Source organism: Micromys minutus, assembly GCF_963924665.1.
Source record: "Micromys minutus genome assembly, chromosome: X".
Classification (NCBI taxonomy): Eukaryota; Metazoa; Chordata; class Mammalia; order Rodentia; family Muridae; genus Micromys; species Micromys minutus.
Window position 1 is genome coordinate 86,812,350 of NC_137970.1, and position 21,475 is coordinate 86,833,824.

Genomic DNA, 21,475 nt, shown 5'->3' on the forward strand with positions numbered 1-21,475 from the left:
CCAGCTCAAACCAGCACAGTACCTGAACCTCTGTAGCCTAGGGTAGGTGAGCCCTGCGTCTGTTGAATTCCCTGAATCCTCTCAGAATTCTCAGAGCCCTTTTCTGAGTCCAGCAAGAGGCTCTTCCACCAAGGCTCTCCTGGTACTGGCCAGAGCAGAACCCCCCAGAACGTCCTAAGTGGTGTTCCCTTTTCTGTCTAGAGGGGTCCCTGAGCGCTCCAAAGCCCGTGGCTCCTATGTCAGAGTTACAGTCTGCAGAGAAGAGCTCTCACACAATGACCTCTCTAGCCACCAACTCCTCCAGCATCTTAGAAGAAGTCGGGGGGGGGGGGAAGGGGTATAAACTTACTTGGTCCAGACTGGGCTGCCCAGTGGTAGAATCTCAGACTTCTGGACAGTTGGGATGGCCAGCAGCATTCCCTCTGGGACATTCCCCTGACTCTGCATTCTCAGTTGGGAGCAAAGTAGAAAAGGAAGAGCAATCGTTTTCCACTAAGTGCTGGCTCTGCCCTGTGGATATGAGACAACTATGATCTGCCCAAGTGTCTCAAAGAGGCAGTGAGTGATGGGCCTGGGAAAGCCACTTGGAGTTTATAGGAGCTCACTTTGCTGGTCTCTGAGAGGCTGTTTTTTGCGATTAAGTTACTGAAGGAACCGTATAAAAAAAAATAGCCATCCAGGATTCAACTCAGATTTACCAGGAGCCAGAACTCGCCCTAGGCTCCTATCCCACTTGGTACACACAGTGAAGTGGCTTGAATCTGATGATGGTGGATCACTACTCCCCATCCACCCACAGATGACTGTCCGGTTCTGGAGACCTGGGAGTGTTCCTTACAGGTCTGGGTCCCTACTCTCCAGTTAGAGATGACTCTGAACATATAAAGGTGTCAAGGTTGAGTAAACTAACGTCTGTGCCACTGGACATTTCATGACAGGCCCTGAGAGGGATGAGGTGACCTCTGTCCCTGACAACCATGCCCTCTGTGATGCAGACACTGCCCTGGCAACCTCAGGCCGGAATCTGCTGCTAGGTGAGAAGGTGGTAACAGGTGAGGTCCTCGCAGGGATCATGGGTAGCCCAGAGCCCAGGAGTGTCTTGGACCTTGACCCCCAGATTCGTGTGGCTGCAGCTAGGCAGGGAGAGACTCTGTCTGCAGTCGAGGACTTCGCACCAGCGGCGTTTGTGATACCTAATGATGTGGAGAAGTCCCTAGAAACTCGGGGAGCAGAATCCCAGGAACAAGACATGAGGATTGAACAGGGCTCCATCGTGGTAGCATCAGAAGAGAAGTCAGAAGTGGAATGCACAGGAGTGAGGAGGTGATGAAGGTGGAACTGAAGCCTGCGGGTGAAGAACTGGACATGTAGGAGGCTAGTGGAAGAGTGAGGGAGTCGCAGAAGAAGGCAGGGTCTTGGCACCTAAGCATAGATCTTCACACGAACCCGCTGGAGGACTTCCAGGTAGAACTGAACACTGTTTATGCTCAGGCTGACAGGGCCTTTCAACATCTGGAGCAGAAGTTTGGGCGGATGCGGCAGCACTCCGGAATGAAGGAAGTACATCATTCAGAATATCCCAGACTTCTGGATGACTGCCTTCAGGAACCACCCTCAGTTATCTTCCATGACTAGGGGTCATGATGCAGAGATGTTAAGGTCCATAACCATTCTGGAGGTGAAGGAACTGAGACATCCGAAGACAGGCTACAAATTCAAGTTCTATTTTGAAAGAAACCCCTACATCAGAAAAAACCTGATTGTCAAGGAATATAAAGTGAGATCATCTGGTCAAGTGGTGTCTCTTCCCACTCCAATCATATGGCGGAGGGGGTATGAGCCCCAGTCCTTTACTCGCAGAAACCAAGACCTTCTCTGCAGCTTCTTCAACTTGTTCTCAGAACACAGCCTTCCAGAATCTGACAGAATCCCTGAGATTATCAAAGAGTACTTGTAGATAAACCCATTGGAATACTACCTGTCTGGTTAAGGAATCTGTAGACCCGACGTCGCCCAATGAGGGATCCAGTGGAGATTCCCAGGCTTTTGGCTTCCAGTCAGGTTAATTTTTCCTTTGAAAATGCAACTTAACCGGTCCCTTCTCACCTGTGCTTGAGCAGATGCAACAGGTACGCAGTGTTTTGATTTTTTTGCTCCTGACTTTTCTGCATCTTCTGTCTGAATAGTTTCTCCACCTCAACATTAAGACTGTGGACCTGCTTATTCTTTCACATGGCCAGCATGCTGTTCTGACTTAGTATCTGCAGGTTAATGGGAAGGTCTTGTACCATTTCTAAGTGTAGCAATGAAATTGTACATTAAACTGTGAATCCTGTTTTCAGTGTTACCCACTTACTGCCACCTATATGTCTTTATCTGTTTACCTGTTCAGCATGTGGCAGTGTGGGCACAGACATTTGGGACAGTTGACTGGGCCTAAGTTCATTGCAGGAGTGGGCCAACTTTTGTGTGATTTTGTGACTTTTTCTAGGCTATATCACACTTTGTTTGCCAGTACTCCTCACCCTCACTCTCCCACCTTTCTCCTGTTGTTACAGAAAAGTAGCTCAGAAACATCTTTAACATTAGGAGTTATAGGTCATTGAGGATTCCTGGAGAGGATGCTCTGCAAGAGGCCACAGAACTCTACCTTGACTCACTCTTACCCACTCCTCAACCTGGTTAGCAAGCCCTAGAAAGCTTACAAAGCAACGGAACTAGACACACACTTCCTAATGGTTTATGAAAGAAGAAAAGAGATTGTGATGGGTACTCTAAGTAGGGAAAGTGAGCTGAAAAGGTATAGAACCAAAATAAGTCAGATAAGATTATCTGAGGATGAAGACAGGATGTGTGCTTTCACAGTTTGGTCAAAGGCGATGGGAAGAGAATTTCTCAGGAAAATACTTTCTCTAGTTTTTAATGTCGCCTAGACAATGCTACTTATAGAAGTAGTAACAGTTTTGGTTATTTTCTTCTCTGTGGATGATCTGATGTCAGTCAAAGTGTAATATTTTGCTCATATTTTACCAATATTCAGTAAAATTTGACTTGTTTCTACTTATGGAGAAGTTTATACACTTCTGTTTGCATTCATTTGAAACCATTTGGAAGAACAATAGTCTTTACAATACTGAAACCTAAGTGAATATTCGCAACAGTTTTTAGTATTAATCCAAATTCTTAGAAAGTTTGAATAATTTGGTCTTTAGTAAATGTGTCTATCAAATTATTGTCTTCATGGGAATATAAATATGTGACTTGACTGCCTTGATAGTCTCTTCTTAAACTGCACATAGCTGTAAAATTTCTTTGTCAGATTAGCACCGTATTATGAGTATATTTGTTGCCATTTTTATGCATGATGGTAAATAAAAGCACAGCAACCTGTTGGATAGCATATTTCCCCACTTTGGCCATTAACCTGCCTCAATGGCTTTGTATAATTAACAAGATTGTTGAATTATTAGATTTTGAAAATGAACACAATAAATATTATCCCAGAGGTATCAAGAGAACACAGGGATGTTTCTCCTGCTTAAAGAGTGATTCTTACTGTTAGAGTTTTGTTGCTTTAGAAGGTTGACAGTTACAACTGCTTACTGAGATTTGAGACCTTTCCACACAACTTGTACAGTACTCCCATAACATTACTCCTCAGTCTCACAATTTGTCTCCACAGATGATATGTTTGTGTGTTATTGAAATGTGCATTTCATAAGCAGACACTAATAAAGTACTTACCAGTAAATATACCATTTCAGACCCTTTCTTCTGTGAAAATATTAACTTTAATATTATCTTCCATTTGACCCATACTTCAAAGCCTTTTATCATAACTTTTCTGCCTTGTATTATTTCTGTTTCCCAGTTTGAATTAAACTTTCTTGGGACTACTGTTGCTGGAAAATAAAATAATTACTCACTTTTGTGAATTACACACTTTTTTATAGGCATTCAGCAAGGCCATGAGAAGGAAAATACATACATTCCATTCTCTTTCAGACCTGATATGAAAATAATACCATGATACAGTAGGTAAAGAATGATACTATTTCACATTTTTACTTATATTTCCCTCAGAATTTAGAACCCTTACGAAATAGAGCTACGTGTATTTACTTTTTTATTGCAGCTACCATGCATTTCACATAGTTGTCAGCAATTTATAGATTGAAGAAATGAACCACACAGATGGCAGAGATAAGTGCCTAGAAAGACTTAATGTAATGGGAAAAAGTTTCTTGCTATATTTTTGTTCAAACATGACATCCTGTGTTTTGACATAAGTGTTAGGAAAAGGATGAAGAGTGTGAGTGTGGGGGGATTATGACCTGTGGAGGTGTAGTGAGGCCTGGAGGTGTGGGGAGTGCCTCTGGAGGACCCATGTTGTGAATCCCTTCCACCTAACAGACCGACCACACCAGGGCATAGAACAGAATACAGTTTGTTCAGGTCATGGGGGAGTTAAGAGGGTAGAAGAGGCAGAGAGAAGAGAGGAGTAGAGGCTGGCCATGAGATTTTGGAGAGAAAGACAGGGCATAAGGGAACAAGAGCAAGAGAAGGAGGACGGGGCAAGCAGCCCCTTTTAGAGTGTCAGGTCATTGGGGCGGAGCATAACTGGCTGATGCCAGGTAACTGAGGGGTGGGGTTTACCGAATCCCAACAATCTTGCCTTAAAATCCATGATGATAGTTTTCAAACCATTTGTAAAATTGATGTCAGAATGATTTGCAAAGCAGTTTGATAAATAGCAAATTGCTCTTTTAATGATTAGACAAGGCTTAGACTTTTTAATGTATTATTTATCATCTGTAATAATAACACCACTCCATGTTGAATACTCTTGTAAAATTTACTTGCTTTTGAACATTGTATGGTAGATCTTTCACTGACAATAAGATATTATACTCGAGGCATATGTTGTCTAATACACTGGCAGTATGAATCATGGGTTAATGTTTGGGCATATTTATCTGCTCTACACAGACTTGTTATAAGTAACATGTACTAACTTACAGAGTGTGACAAAGAAGATATTTCAGGTTTTCACATTACATTTTGAGAATACTGTCAGAACCGGGCTAAATATATATTTCATATATAAATTTATATCTATGTGGTATATAAATATAAATCAGTTTTCCATTAATGTGGCCAGTCGTAATTATATAGGACATTATTTATTGTATCTCTAAGTAAATATATTTTTAAAATTTAAACCATATTACTTTCTTCCCATGAACTGCATATGCCTTTGTGTAAGTCAAGGTTTATGTAGATAAAATGCAACATAAATAAAGAATAGTGAGTTAAAGAGATGAGATTTGTTTATTAACTTGAATGCCTAAAATAAAATGAGTTTTTTGTAAAATGTACTGTGCAACTTAGTCTACTTCTGTTATATGCCGAATATATTGAGTCTAAATTTACATTCTATGGTTTATAATTCACTAAATTCTAGCAAATTCTAAATATTAGTGTAGATTCATATTTTTTTAGAATAAAATGGCTTTCTATCATCTAATGTAGAGGTATGCAATATATTCAGAAATTAGTTACTGTAGACGTTATAATAACTGAAATTTAACCTGAAATAGGTTATTCTACTCTAAGCATGTGTTGTATAATATGTAGTCATGTATTTGTGATATTGGATTTGTATTTAACAGTTGTTTAGCAGCATAAAATCTGGGCTTGGCATTGTATCGGGTCACTTTCATGAGTGCTTAACCCTTGAAGGAGCATGCTTCGATTTTGGATAGTAATGTGGTCTTAAATGATAGCAGGCTTAGTCATTTTTAATGTGATTAGATGAGATGGATGTGTCTTTGCTATTGAGGAACTCATTCAATGAAGGGAGAATCACTTGTTTGGTGTTTACTCCATTAAAACTCAATATTGCTCAACCCTAAAAAAAATACACAAACAAATTTAGGGGAAAACAAACTGGCAAAGAGGAAGCATCAAAGACGTTGGCGACTTCTCACTTTTCTTTACTATTGAGTCCTTGACTAAAGGAGTTGTGTGAGCATCTATTTGTTTTATTTGTATTTCTAGAGCTGAGGATCCAACCCACGACCTTGTGCTTGCTAGGCAAGCACTGTACCACTGAGCTATGTCCCTGTTTGAGCATCTTAGGAAAGACTGTGTAACTTGGGAGCAGTGCTTTATTCAAGGCTAACTGCTGCTCTGATCCATTGGACTGCCTTCATCCATTTTTCTTAACTTCAGAGATTCTGAAGATTTACACGAAGTTTCCACCTACTCATGTTATAGGAAGCTACAGTTGTCAGTTTGACACAAACTTGGAATAAGCTGGAAAGGAGAAACCACACTTGAAAAATTAAGATAAGATTGGCTTGTGGACATGGCTGTGTGTCATTTTCTGAATTGATAATTGTCATGACCCACTGTGGGTAATGCCACCCTAGACAGGTGAGGCCTGGCCATGTAAAGAAGATTGCTGAGGAAGCTAGAGGGAACACACCAGTTCTGCTTTGGTTCCTGCCTTCAGGTTTCTGCCCTTGATGATATACCTATAAACGGACATAAGACTTCTTTACTGTCATAAGGTTTAATTGCTGGGAAGAGACTCAATGACTAATGTAATTCTTATCAAAGAAAACTATTAGAGGTGGCTTAAAATTGTAAAGGTCCATCCATTATCACTAAGGAAGGAAGGTGGACACAAAATAGGCAGATCTAGTGCTGTAAGAGCCAAGAGCTCTACATCTTGATATAAACAACATCAGGAGGGGACTGACTACAGTCTTGGATTTGCCTCAGGAATTCAGACATACATGATTACCAGAAGACAAAAAATATTTTTTAGAGTGAAAAAAAATAGGAAAAAGTAAGGGGGTGAAGTGGGGTTGAGAAAGGAAGGGAAATATCTGTCCAGGAGAGCCAGGCCAGCAGAACTGGGAACCATCAAGAGATCCAGCCTTTGCCTGCATGAACCTTCCCCGAAGGGTGCCCACTAAAGCTCACAGCCCCTTCTCTTCTTGAGAGTGTTGACTCTGCAGTCTCTGGGCACACTCTAGGTTCTAGGTCAAGGCCGACTGTCAAGAAGGCCTCCCCAAGATTATCCTAGGCAGATCAGGAATCAGGAATGTGAGATCAGTCATGGCACAGCTCAGGCCAGAGGGAAAGTTGGAACACCGATTGTTGATAGGGAAAAAATTCCTCAGTCAGTAGGAACTAGGCCCAACTCTGGCTTCCCACCTGGCAGCAGGAGGATCTGCAGGGGACCCAGGGCAATGGGTGGGCTGCTTGCTGTGTGTGCCTGTGAGGTCCCAGGATTCCCTGGCCTGAGCCCCAACTCCCACTAGAGAGGACAAGTAGGGTCCTAAAAACCTTTGTCTTCTTACCCGGGAAACACAGGTCAGTATCTCAGGTAGCCCTCAATATAACTTCTGTCAGAAGAATCCCACGATGTCATCTGGTCATCCTTTGGCCTCTGATGCCACAGAGGGTCCAGGCTGCACAAATGCACAATCTCCATGGCAGGCAGCCTGCTACCCTGAGCTGAAGGGTAGGGCATGTCTAAAGAAGAATGGAATATTCCACCAAAACATGCCCCCTTGACTTCCAGACCCTGGTCTTGGAGCCCAAATTCTAAGAACCTACTAAGCATCCCCAGGCAGTGAGCAGCCAGGCAACCATTAGGAGCTAGTTCCAGCTCCCTCACAATCTCTCTCCTCTCACTAACCCTCCATCCCACACCCACCTCATCCCATGCCATCAGTAACGTCCAGGCCACACTCTGGGGACACTTTGCTCTTAGTCCCTCTCTCAAAATCCCGAAGTCACCATCACAGGTGGATTCTTCTTTCTGTGTCCCCAATCTCTCTCCAAACACACAAACACACATACACACAAACACACAAACACACATACACACACACACACACACACACACACACACACACACACACACACACACATACACCTACCTATGCTTCTCCTCTTTCTGCCTCTAGTTCACCATCATATACAACAACAGCAATAGTTTCCAGGGCAGATTCCAATCTCTGGGTACCAGATGATGTGAACCACGTTCCTTTGGAAACTGTCACTATCTAAAAGAAGCCTTCATTCAGGAGCACTGAGAGTCTGTAGAGGTCCACCACCTCCCCTACCCCATGCACTGCCTAGGTCTTAAGTCACAGCTGGAGGAGAGAGAGTCCTCTAAGAGCCTCCAAGTCACAAGCCTGACAGTGCTTTTCAATTATCTTTCCTGACCAAGCTGCCTGGAGGCTTCTGCTCTGATGCAACCAAGAGAGTTCCATCCAGGCAGGCCTGCTCTGAATTCTCAGAGGTGCAAAGCCCAGAACCCCAAAACAGGACCTGTCCTGCCACCCTACATATTGTTTTTAAGCAATTGTTTCATCCACTAAGATTACGACACAGCAGGAATGATTCCCCTGCAAGCCACCTGGGATCTTTTTACACCCTTGCTCAGCCTAGCTACTCCCTGGGAATATAGCCTTAAGGGTTGCCTCTATATCCAAACCTGTCCTTCCCAGACAACACTGACCTCAAGGAAACAGGAACTTCTACACTCTGAGTCCTTGCTGTATCTGCTTCTATGCCTTCGGGGCCTAGGCTCCTAACCCTGGCACCGACACAAATTAAAGAGACTCACAGACACACAAAGTGGGAGAAGGGAGAGAAAGGCAAAGGATATACAGAGATACAATTGTCTTCTGGTCCTCTAAGATCCTAGACTGTGCATCTGTTATTTAGATAAGCATCTCTGTTCCTCCAGCAAATCCCTGGACAGGGCCAAGGCCAGACACCCAGGTGTCATTTGATCCTTCACCCTGGCTGATCTCCCAGGATGTTAGGGAATGGGAGCTAGACAGGAGAAGCCAGGAGGAGTATGCTGCCTGCTTGGGTGTCAGGAATCACAACCAGGAGGCCCTCAAGGCCCCAGTCCTGGGTGGTACCTTGCCTGCCTGACCTGTTTTGGTCCCCTTTTTAATTATAGCAGACTCAGGCTGTTTCTACTCAAATATACTCTGAACCCTTGGTAGACCTGCAATCTCCCTGAGTATTATATTATTTTGGTCTACAAAGTGTGTTTCTGGACAGCCAGATCTACACACAGAGACCATAACTCAGAAGAATATACAAAAACAGAAAAATAAAACAAAATAAGAGAAAAAAAGACCTGAAATTTGGTGAGACCTTGCCAATGCACAGTCAAAAATGCACCAGTTTTGGGGCTTTCGTTTGTCTGACAGAAACATTTGTTCTTACTCGTTTCTTTTTGGGATCCCAACAAGCCATCCACAGGGCAGGCCATGCTTAACTATCTCAAACCAGCACATCAACTGCACCTCCTTAGCCTAGGGTTGGGGAGCCCTTCTTATGGTGAATTTTCTGAATCCTCTCAGAATTCTCAGAGCCGTTTTCTGGGATGTGCTTCTGAGTCCAGCACGAAGCTCTTCCAACAAGGTTCTCCTGGTACTGGCAAGAGCACAACCCCTGCCCCCCAGAACATCCCAAGTGGTGTTCCCTTTTCTGCCCAGAGGGGTCCTTGAGCTCTCCAAAGCCCATGGTTCCTAGGTCAGTGTTACAGTCTGCAGAGAAGAGCTCTCACACAAAGTCCTCTCTAGCCACCAACTCCTCCCTCATCTTAGAAGGAGTCAGAGGGTGGGGGTATAAACTTACTTGGTCCAGACCAGGCTGCCTAGTGGTAGAATCTCAGACTTCTGGACAGTTGGGATGGCCAGCAGCATTCCCTCAGAGCCATTCCCCTGACTCTGCATTCTCAGTTGGGAGCAAAGTAGAAAAGGAAGAGCAATTCTTTCCCACTGAGTGCTGGTTCTGCCCTGCGGATATGAGACAACTGTGATCTGCCCCAGTGTCTCAAAGTGGCAGGGATTGATGGGCCTGTGGAAGCCACATGGAGTTTAGAAGAGCTCATTTTGTTGGTCTCTGAGAGGTTGTTTTTTGTCATTAATTTTCTAAGGGACCGTAAAACAAAAAAATAGCCATCCAGATTTAACTCAGATTCACCGGGAGTCAGAACTCGGACTAGGCTTTAAGCCCACTTGGTACACACAGTGAAGTGGCTTGAATCTGATTATGGTGGACCACCACTCCCATCTACCACCAGACAACTGTCGGGTTCTGGAGACCTGGGAGTGTTCCTCATAGGTCTGGGTCCCTACTCTCCAGTTAGAGATGACTCTGAACATATAAAGGTGTCAAGGTTGAGTAATCTAACATCTTTGCCACTGGACCTTTCATAAGAGGCCCGGAGCGGTATGAGGGGACCTCTGTCCCTGACAGCTGTGCCCTCTGTGATGCAGACACTGCCCTGGCAACCTCAGGCCGGCATCTGCAGCTAGGCGAGAAGGTGGTAACATGTGTGGGCCTCGTGGGGATCATGGGGAGCCCAGAGCCCTGGAGTGTCTTGGGCCTTGACCCCCTGATGCCAGTGGCCGTGGAGGGCTTCGCAACAGCAGCATTTGTGATACCGAAAGATACGGAGAAGGCCCTAGAAAGTCGGGGAGCAGAAGCCCAGGAACAAGACGTGAGGATTGAACGGGGCACCGTCACGGTAGCATCAGAAGAGAAGTCAGAAGTGGCAATGCACAGGAGTGAGGAGGTGATGAAGGTGGAGCTGAAGCCTGGGGGTGAAGAATTGGACATGTAGGAGGCTAGTGGAGGAGTGAGAGAGTCGCAGGAGAAGGCAGGGCCTTGGCACGTAAGCATAGATCTTCACAGGAACCCGCTGGAGGACATCCAGGTAGAACTGGACACTGTGAATTCTCAGGATGACAGGGCCTTCCAACATCTGCAGCAGTAGTTTGGGCAGATGCCGCGACACTCTCAGAAATGAATGAACTACATCATTCAGACTTTCCCAGACTTCTGGATGACTGCCTTCAGGAACCACCCTCAGTTATCCGCCATGATTAGGGGTCAGGATGCAGAGATGTTAAGGTTCATAACCAATCTGGATGTGAAGGAACTGACACATCCTAAGACAGGCTGCAAATTCAAGTTTTTTTTTTTTTTTTCAAAGAAACCCCTACTTAAGAAACAAGCTGATTGAAAGGAATATGAAGTGAGATCATCTGGTCGAGTGGTGTCTCTTCCCACTCCAATCATATGGCGGAGGGGTATGACCCCCAGTCCTTTATTCGCAGAAACCAAGACCTTATCTGCAGATTCTTCACCTTGTTCTCAGACCACAGCCTTTCAGAATCTGACAGAATTCCCGAGATTATCAAAGAAGACCTGTGGTTAAACCCATTGCAATACTACCTGTGCAATACTACCTGTCTCCTGAAGGAATCCATAGACCCAACATCGCCCAATCTGGGAGCCCTTTGAGATTCCCAAACCTTTGGCTTCCAGTCAGGTTAATTTTACCTTTGAAAATGCAACTTAACCGGTCCCTTCTCACCTGTGCTTGAGCAGATGCAGCGGGTACGCAGTGTTTTGATTTCTTTGCTCCTGACTTTTCTGCATCTTCAGTCTGAATAGTTTCTCCACCTCGACATTAAGACTGTGGACCTGCTTCTGCTTTCACATGGCCCCCATGCTGTTCTGAATTCATATCTGCAGGTTCATGGACAGGGATTGTACCCTTTCTAAGAGTAACAATAAAACTGTACATTAAACTGTGAATCCTGTTCTCAGTGTTACCCACTTACTGCCACCTAGATGTCTTTATCTGTTTACCTGTTCAGCATGTGGCAGTGTGGGCACAAACATTTGGGACAGTTGGTTGGGCCTAAGGTTGTTGCTGAAGTGGGCCAACTTCTCTGTGATTTTGTGGCTTTTTCTATACTATATCACATTTTGGTCAAAAGCAATAGGAAGAGAATTTCTCAGGAAAATACTTTCTCTGAGTGTTGAATGTCTCCTAGACAATTCTGTTTAAAGAAATAGAGCCAGTTTTTGGTTGTTATCCTCTCTTTGTGTGATCTGATGTCAGTGAAAGTGTAATATTGTGCTCATATTTTACCAATATACAGTAAAATGTGACTTGTTTCTACTTATGGAGAAATTTATCACTTCTGTTTGCATTCATTTGAAACGATTTGGAAGAATAGTCTTTACAATACTGAAACCTAAGTGAATATTCGTAACAGTTTTCAATATTAATCCAAATTCTTAGAAAGTTTGGATAATTTGGTCTGTAGTAAATGTGTGTATCAAATTATTGTCTTCTTTGGAAAATAAATATGTGACTTGACTGCCTTGATAGACTCTTCTTAAACTGCACATAGTTGTAAAATGTCTTTGTCAGATAAGCACTCCATTATGAATATATTTGTTGCTATTTTTATGCATGATGGTAAATAAAAGCACGGGACCCTGTTGGATAGCGTTTTTCCACACTTTGGCCATAAACCTGCCTCAGTGGGTTTGTATAATTAACAAGACTGTTGAATTATCAGCTTTCGTAAATGAACACAATAAACATTATCCCAGAGGTATCAAGAGAACACAGTAATGTTCCTACTGCTTAAAGTGTTATTTTTACTGTTAGAGTTTTGTTGCTTTAGAACCTTGACAGTTACAACTGTTTACTGAGATTTGAGACCTTTCCACACAACTTGTGCAGTACTCCCATATCTTAACTCTTCAGTCTTACAATTTGCCTCCACAGATGATATTTTCATGTGATTTTGAAATGGGCATTTCATAAGCAGACACGAATAAAGTACTTATCAGTTAATGTATCATTTTAGACCCTTTTATCTGTGAAAATATTAACTTTATTATTATCTTCCATTTCTCAGATACTTCAAACATTTACTCATAACTTCCCTGCCTTTTATTATTTCTGTTCCCCAGTGTGAGATAACATTTTTATGGACTCCTGTTTCTGGAAAATATAGTAATTACTCACTGTGCTGAATTAAACACTTTTTTAAAAGGCCTTCTGCAAGGTCTTGAGAAGGAAAATGAATAAATTTCATTCTTTTTCATACCTGATATGAAAATAATTTCATGATACAGTAGGTAGAGAATGATACTATTTCACATTTTTACTTTTATTTCCCTCAGAAATTAGAACCCTTACGAAATAGAGCTAAGTGTATTTAGTTTTTTATTGCAGCTACCATGCATTGCACATAGTTGTCAGCAATTTATAGATTGACATAATGTATCACACAGATGGCAGAGGTAAGTGCCCAGAAAGACTTAGTGTAAAGGGAAGAAGTTTCTTGCTATCTTTGTCGTTAAACAAAGACATCCTGGGTTTTGGCATAAGTGTTAGGAAAAGGATGAAGAGTGTGTGGGGAATGGTATGGCCTGTGGAGGTATAGTGAGGCCTGGAGGTGTGGGGGGTGCCTCTGGATGACCCATGTTGGGAATTCTTTCCACATACGTGACCGGCCAAACCAGGGTATAGTATATAAAACATTTACTCAGGTCATGGGGGAGTTAAGAGGGTAGTAGAGACAGAGAGAAGAGAGGAGTCGAGGCTTGCCATGAGCTCGTGGAGAGGGAGGGGGGTAAGAGTACAAGAGCAAGAGAGGGAGGAGGGCGCAAGCAGCCCCTTTTAAAGTGTCAGGTCATTGGGGTGGAGCATACCTGGTTGTTGCCAAGTAACTGAGGGGTGGGGTTTACCAAATCCCAACAATCTTGCCTTAAAAACCATGATGATAGTTTTCAAACCATTTGTAAAATTGATGTCAGAAGAATTTACAAAGAAGTTTGATAAATACCAAAATGCTCTTTTAATGATTAGACAAGGTTTAGATTTTTAAGGTATAATTTTTCATCTGCAATAATAACACCACTCCATTTTGAATACTGTTGTAATATTTATTTTCTTTTGAACATTGTAAAGTAGATCTTACACTGACAATAAGATGTTATACTCGAGGCATATGTTGTCTAATACACTGGCAGTATGAATCATGGGTTAGTGTTTGGGCATATTTATCTGCTCTACACAGACTTGCTATAAGTAATATGTACTAACTTACAGAGTGTGAAAAACAAGATATTTCAGGCTTTCACATTTCATTTTGAGAAACTGTCAGAATTGGGCTAAATATATTTCATATATAAATTTATATTTATATGGCATATAAATATAAATCAGTTTTCCAATAATGTGGCCAGTCGTAATTATATAGGACATTATTTAATGAATCTATAAGTAAATATATTTTTAAAAGTTAAACAGTATTACTTTCTTCCCATGAACTGCATATGCTTTTGTGTAAGTCAAGGTTTATCTACCTAAAATGCAAGATCAATAAAAAATAGTGGATTAAAATAGGTGAGATATGTGTATTAACTTGAATGCCTAAAATACAATGAGCTGTTTGTAAAATGTACTGTGCAACTAAGTGTACTTCTGTTATAAGCAGAATAGATTGAGTCTAAATTTACACTCTATGGTTTATAATTCCCTACATTCTAGCAAATTAAAAAGATTAGTGTAGATTCAGCAGCCTTAGTCATTTTTTAATGTGATTAAATAAGATTGATCTGTCTTAGCTATTGAGAAACTCATAAGCAAAGTAGATTGAGTCTAAATTTACACCCAATGGTTTATAATTCTCTGAATCCTAGCAAATTCTAAAGATTAGTGTAGGATCAGCAGCCTTAGTCATTGTTGAATGTTATTAGATAAGATGGATCTATCTTTACTATTGAGGAACTCATTCAATGAAGGGAGAATCATTTGTTTGGTGTTTTCTTTCTTAAAACTCAATATTGCTCAACCCTTAAAAAAATACACAAACAAATTTAGGAAAAAACCAACTAGCAAAGAGGAAGCATCAAAGACATTGGCCACTTCTCACTTTTCTTACTATTGAGGCCTTGACTAAAGGAGTTGTGTGAGAATCTATTTGTTTTATTTGAATTTCTAGAGCTGAGGAGCCAACCCATGACCTGTGCTTGCTAGGCAAGCACTGTACCACTGAACTAAGTTCCTGTGTGAGCATTTTAGGAAAGACTGAGTAACTTGGAAGCTGTGCTTTATTCACAGCTAATATCTGCTCTTATCTATTGGACTGCCTTCATCCATTTCTCCTGACTTCACTCCTCTTCTCACTAAACCTTTATCCCCCCCCTCATCTCACAACTTCTGCAATCACCAGAAAGCTCAGTCACTCTCCAAAATCCTCAAGTCACCATCACAGGTGGACCCTTGATTCTGTGTTTTCTCTACATGCGAGCACACACACACACACACACACACACACACACACACACACACACAGCTACCTACCTATCTACCTACCTTCCTACCTACCTACCTAAGTTACTCAGATTTCTGCCTCTAGCTCACCAATATATACAGCAACAGCCACCGTTTCCTGGTCAGTTGGCAATCTCTGGTTACAAGATGATGTAAACCACTTTCATTTGGAAACTGTTTGTCACTATCTAGGAGAAGCCTTCATTCAGGGGCACTGAGAGTCTGCAGAGGTCCACCACCTCCCCTACCCCATGCACTGCCTAGGTCTTAAGTTACAGCTGGTGGAGGGAGAGTCCTCTAAGAGCCTCCAAGACACAAGCCTGCCAGTGCCTTTCAATAATCTTTCCTGACCAAGCTGCCTGGAGACTTCTGCTCTGATGCAACCAAGAGAGCTCTATCCAGGCAGGCCTGCTCTGAGGTCTCAGAGGTACAAGGCCGGGAACACCAAAACAATACCTTTACTGCCACCCTGCATATTGTTGTTAAGCAATTGTCTCATCCACCAAAACACAAGGCCTAGGGAGAACTATTCCCCTGCAAGGCACCTAGGACATTTGTACACACTTACTCAGCCTACCTACTCCCTGTGGATATAGCCTTAAGGGTTGCCTCTATATCCAAACCTGTCCTTCCCAGACAACACTGACCTCAAGGAAACAAGAACTGCTACACTCTGAACCCTTGCTGGATCTGCTTCAAGGCCCTCAGGGCCTAAGTTCCTAACCCCAGGACAGATAAAAATTAAAGAGATTAAGAGACACACAAAGTGGGAGGAAGGAGAGATAAGCAAAGGAAAGACTGAGAGATGCAATGGTCTTCTGGTCCTCTAAGATCCAAGGTTGTGCATCTATTAATTCGATAAGCATCTGTGTTCCTCCAGCAAATCCCTGGACAGGGCAAAGACAGGAAGGCCAGGTGTCTTTTGACCCTTCACCCTGGCTGATCTCCCAGGATGTTAGGGAATGTGTACTAGGCAGGAGAAGCCAGGAGGAGTATGCTGCCTGCTTGGGTGTCAGGAATCACAGCCAGGAGGCCATCAAGGCACCAGTCCTGGGTGGTACCCTGCCAGCCCAACCTGTTTTGAAACCCTTTGGGATTATGGAAGACTCAGCCTGTGTCTACTCAGATTCCAGCAGCCACAACTCGGCTTAGGCTCCCTGCTCTCTTGGTACACACAGTGAGGTGACTTGAATCTGATGATGGTGTACCACCACCTCCCATCCACCCACAGACTACTTTGGGGTTCTGGAGACTTGGGAGTATTCCTCAAAGGTCTGGGTCCAAACTCTTCGGCTAGAGATAACCCTGAACATAGAAAGGGGGTGAGGTGGGATTTAGGTTGGCAGGGACATATCTGTCCAGGAGAACTAGCTGCCTTGCCCTGAGATATTGAGACAGCCCAGAAGCTGGGTATCCTGTCCCGAACCTTGTCTTTCTGTGTTTAACACTGGGAGGTGGGGATCAGGAGGGCTGTCTGGAATGGTGAATTCTCCGGAACCTCAAGGACAACATAGGGGACCTAGAAATATCTCGTATACAGGTCCAGGCTGAACAAGTTCCCCAAGAACACCCAGAGGCAGGCCTTGGTACAGATCGCTGTGTAGGGTGATCTCAGTGTTGACCCTGTCCAACCTAAGATGTCTGCCAGCTCTGGTGGTATCTCTCTGTACATCAGTGTTCAAGAGGCAGAAGAAGAATCACAATAATGTTGAGGCTAGCCTTGTCTACAACAGTGATGTACAATACAGCCTGGGCTATATAGGGAGACCTTATCTCAAAACATGAGAGACAACAGGACCTGGTGACATCTTGCAATTTTTGTCACTATTAAAAGGGGATAAAATCTCTGAGGCGATCCCATCTCCCTGAATGCAGTTACCTTGAGGTCAGCACTGAAGTTGTTGATCTTATGCCAGCCAGACATTTCTAGATGGAAGTTGTCCCGTCACTGGAAGAACAGAAGCACCATTAACTACTGAGGCATCTCTCCGGCACCAAAAGTTAAACAGGGTAGAAGAAGGTAAGCTTTCTATTCTGGTTTAATAATGTGAACGAAGGAGAATCCTTAAATACTGTCTCTATCCTGATGTTCACAATTTGTGTTCTTCCAAATTCTCCCGATTTCACTGTGCAGGCTTTAGGGTTTCACTGTCCACTAGGAACAAGTCTGACAACTTGCTAAACATTCTTTAAAACACACAGAATGTGATATTGTTATGAGAGAAGCACACAAGTGGAGGTTAGAGAACAGATTTGAGAAGTTGGTTCTCTTTCACCTTTCCATGTGCTCTGGAGAGATAATTCAGTTCAGCAGCCTTGGTAAGAAATACTTTACCCACTGTGGCTCCCTTCAGGGTCATGTATCTTTGCTAAATGCCTTCAGAACTTCCCTTTAAGCATAAACCAAAGAACTGCTGGACAGAACTTAACCCACCTCAAAGGCTTTTAGTGCTGCTGACTCATAGACACTGTCATTGTCCTCCCTGGATGTCACCTTCAGCTGAAGTTCACCAAGTAGTGCAGTGCAGTCTGGGACCATCTAGCCCATGCAGTTCCAAGGAAGCTTCAGCAAAGCTCTTTTGTCATGAAGCCACTAAGACAAAGGGACATTTTTGTTTTTGGTTTGTTAGATCTAACAACCTCTGTCTTCTGAACTGCTGGAATTTCATAGGTGCCCTAAGCACAGCCAAAAATGGACTTTCTGTAAGGAATATTGTTATCCATTATCACAGTCAGATCATCCCATTGCCATTGTCAAATCCCATCTTTATAAACATATCTTAGCTTTTTAAAAATCAAATTTCCTCTAGTTTGTTTCTCTTGTTTTGCAAGTGTGTGCTTGTGGCTTTGTGTGTTGTTTTGTTGTTTATGAGACCAGGTTTCTCTGTACCTCTGGCTGTTCTCTAGGCCAGGCTGGCCTTGAACCCAGATCTTCTGTCTCTGCCTCATAAGTGCTGGGCCTAAATGTGTGTGCCACCTTGCACAGCTGTTTACTCAAGTTTTAAGGCTGTGTAGTCAAAAGTTGAAATTTTTTGCTAGACCCAAAATGAGCTCCTGTCTCAAAAACAATTCAAAATAGTCAAGCTTGGGGGTACACACTAATAATCCCTGCACTTAGATTAATGCAGGCAGATTGCCTTTCAAAGCCTGCTTGCTTTTCAGACTGAGACCCTTGCTCAAACAAAACCAAAATGAAGAAGAAAAATAGAATATGGATTCAGTGGAAAGCTAGACTATCTCATTGTGAACTATACTCCAGTTTCTTACAAATTGGTGGAATTAGACAGGTGTGCATTTCCTCATAGCAGGCACACCAGTCACCACTGCCACACCCTTGCTGGTACAGCTTCAGAGGAAGACAGAAAGAGCTCGTTTTCTTGTTCTGTGTGCATATGTGAGACACACAAACACACACACACACACACACACACACACACACACACACACACACACACACATTGGAATAATTCAATAAGACTATCTTTGCAGTAAAATAGTCTACCTCTTTCATAATTATGGGAAACAGCACTTTGTCAATGATGTGCAAAGTCTAATTCCATGTGTTAAATGTCTTTCTCTGTGGTGCTGATGACTGAGACTGAGTCCATACTTATCATTGAGCTCTATTCCCAACTCTGCCTTCCAAATATTTCTAAACACATTTCAGCCAAACTCAAATTGTTCCATATCATTTTGTCCTGCTCCCTAGTTTAAAACTTTTTTTTCTTTTTTATTTTAAAACAAGATTTATTCACTAAGTATTGTGTTCTGCCTGCATGTATGCCTGCACACCAGAAGAGGGCAGCATATCTCGTTAGAACAATTTTCTTTTTTATAATTTTTTTTATTGAAGAACTTTATTTTTCAAAAACAAAGATAAATGTACAAATTTTAAGCATTTTTGCATAAAACATACGAATACAGTTTTGTCATTGCTTTGTTTTTTTTTAAGGTTTGATAGTGTGCATTAATATCTTACTAGTTACAATGAACATAAAGTACATGTAAAACAGGATGTAGCCTGGAATTAGTCCAAGTTTTCTTGTTGCATAAGGAGTATTTTGTTATCTTTCTTTCTTTCTTTTTTTTTTTTTAAACTTCACATAGTCTGAGAGTTGTTTCAGGGGCAGCCCGAGACTCTGTGGTTAGCATCCCACTGTCAGTGACTGCATATTATGTCTGTTCTTTTGTGATTAAGTTATCTCACTCAGGATGATATTCTCTAGATGCATCTACTTTTCTTATGAATTTGATAAGGTTTTTATTTCTGATAGCTAAGTAGTAATCCATTGTGTAAATGTACCACAGTTTTTGTATCCATTCATCTACTGAAGGACATCTGGGTTCTTTCCAGCTTCTGGCTATTATAAATAGAGCTGTTATGAACATTATAGTGCATGCGTCTTTGTTGTATATTGGAGTTTTTCTGGGGTAAATGCCCAGAAGTGGAATAACTGGGTCTTCAGGTAGTACTATGTCCAATTTCCTGAGGAATCGCCAGACTGATTTCCAGAGTGATTGTACCAGTTTACAACCCCACCAATAGTGGAGAAGTGTTCCTCTATCTCTACATCCTCACCAACATCTGCTGTCATCTGAGTTTTTGATCTTGTTCAATCAGACTGGCGTGAGTAGAATCTCAGGATTGTTTTGATTTGCATTTCTCTGATGGCTAATGATGTTGAGCACTTCCTTAGATGTTTATCAACCATTCGATATTCCACAATTGAGAATGTTTTTTTTTTACCTCTGTACCTCATGTTTTAATAAGGTTGTTTGATTCTCTGGTGCCTAGCTTCTTGAGTTCTTTGTATACTTTGGATATTAGGCCTCTATCTGATATGGTGTTGGTAAAGATCTTCCCCCACTCTTTTGGCTGCCATTTTGTTTTCATGAGAGTGTCCTTAGCCTTACAGAAGCTTTGCAATCTTATTAAGTCCATTTCTCAATCTGTGACCTTAGAGCACCAGCCTTTGGTGTTCTGTTCAGGAAATTGACTCCTGTGCCAATGTGTTCAAAGGTTTTCCCCACGTTCTCATCTAATAGTTTCAGGGTACCTGGTTTAATGTGGAGATCTTTGATCCACTTGCACTTGAGCTTTGTACAAGGAGATAAGAAAGGGTCTATTTTCATTCTTCAGCATGCTGAGTGCCAATTGGTCCAACACCATTTGTTGAATAGGCAGTCCTTTTGCCTTTGAATGATTACAGATCCTTTGTCAAAAATCAGGTGACCAAATATGTGAGGGATCATTTCTGGATCTTCTATTCTATTCCTTTGATCCACCTGCCTAAGTCTGCACCAGTACCTTGCAATTTTTATCACAATCACCTTGTGAGACTATTGGGATTTTTGTTGTCTTTGTTGTTATTAAAGACCAGCCTAAGACCATGTTGATCTGAAAAGATGCATGGGAGTATTTCAATCTTCCTTTATCTATTGAGGCTCGTTTTTTTACCAATTATGTAGTCAATTTTTGAGAAGGTGCTTTGAGGCGATGAGAAGAAAATGTTCTTTTGTTTTACTATGATATGTTGTGTAGATATCTATTAATTCCAGTTCGTTCATAACCTCTGTTAGTTTTAGTGTGTCCTTGTTCAGTTTTTGTTACCAGGATCTGTCCATTGGTGGGAGTGGGGTATTTAGGTATCCCACTATTATTGTGTAGGGCACAATGTATTTTTTTGAGCTTTAGTAGGGTTTCTTTTATGAATTTCAGTGCTATTGCATTTGGAGCATATTTGTTAAGGATTGAGAATTCCTCCTGACAAATTCCCCTTTAATGGGTAAAAATGTCCTTATCTTTTTTATAACTTTTGGTTGAAAATCGAATTTTATCGATATTAGAATGGCCACTCCAGCTTGCTTCTTGGGGGCATTTACTAAGAACTTTTATCTCCAACGATTTACTCTGAGATAGTGCCTGTCTTTGTCTCTGAGATGAGTTTCCAGTATGCAGAAAAATGCTGGGTTTTGTTTATGTATCCAGTCTGATAGCCTATATCTTTTTATTGGATAATTGAGTCCATTTATGTTAACAGATATCAAGGATTAGTGGTTCCAGTTTCTTGCTACTTTTGCTGTTGGAGGTGGAATTGTGCCTGTGTCTCTTTCTCCTTTTGGTTTTATTGCTCAGGAGTTTTCCTGTATTTATCAGGATGTAGTTCCCCTCGATGTATTGGGTTTTCCACATATAATTTGTTGTAGTGCTGGGTTTGTGGTCAGATATTGTTTAAATTTATTTTTGTCTTGGATTTTCTTATTCTCTCCCTCTCT

The 21,475-nt window shown here is 42.0% G+C and overlaps 1 pseudogene across 1 annotated transcript in view; it reads left to right on the top strand.

The window, feature by feature from the left end:
• The first annotated feature begins 931 nt into the window (after nt 1-931).
• The window catches only part of LOC308415084 (testis-specific Y-encoded-like protein 1), a 29,132-nt pseudogene continuing 8,588 nt past the window's right edge, over nt 932-21,475 (top strand). The window contains exons 1-2 of the transcript in view: nt 932-1,186; nt 10,466-11,288. The product of the transcript in view is annotated as a testis-specific Y-encoded-like protein 1 (transcript). The remainder of the gene's footprint in view (nt 1,187-10,465; nt 11,289-21,475) is intronic.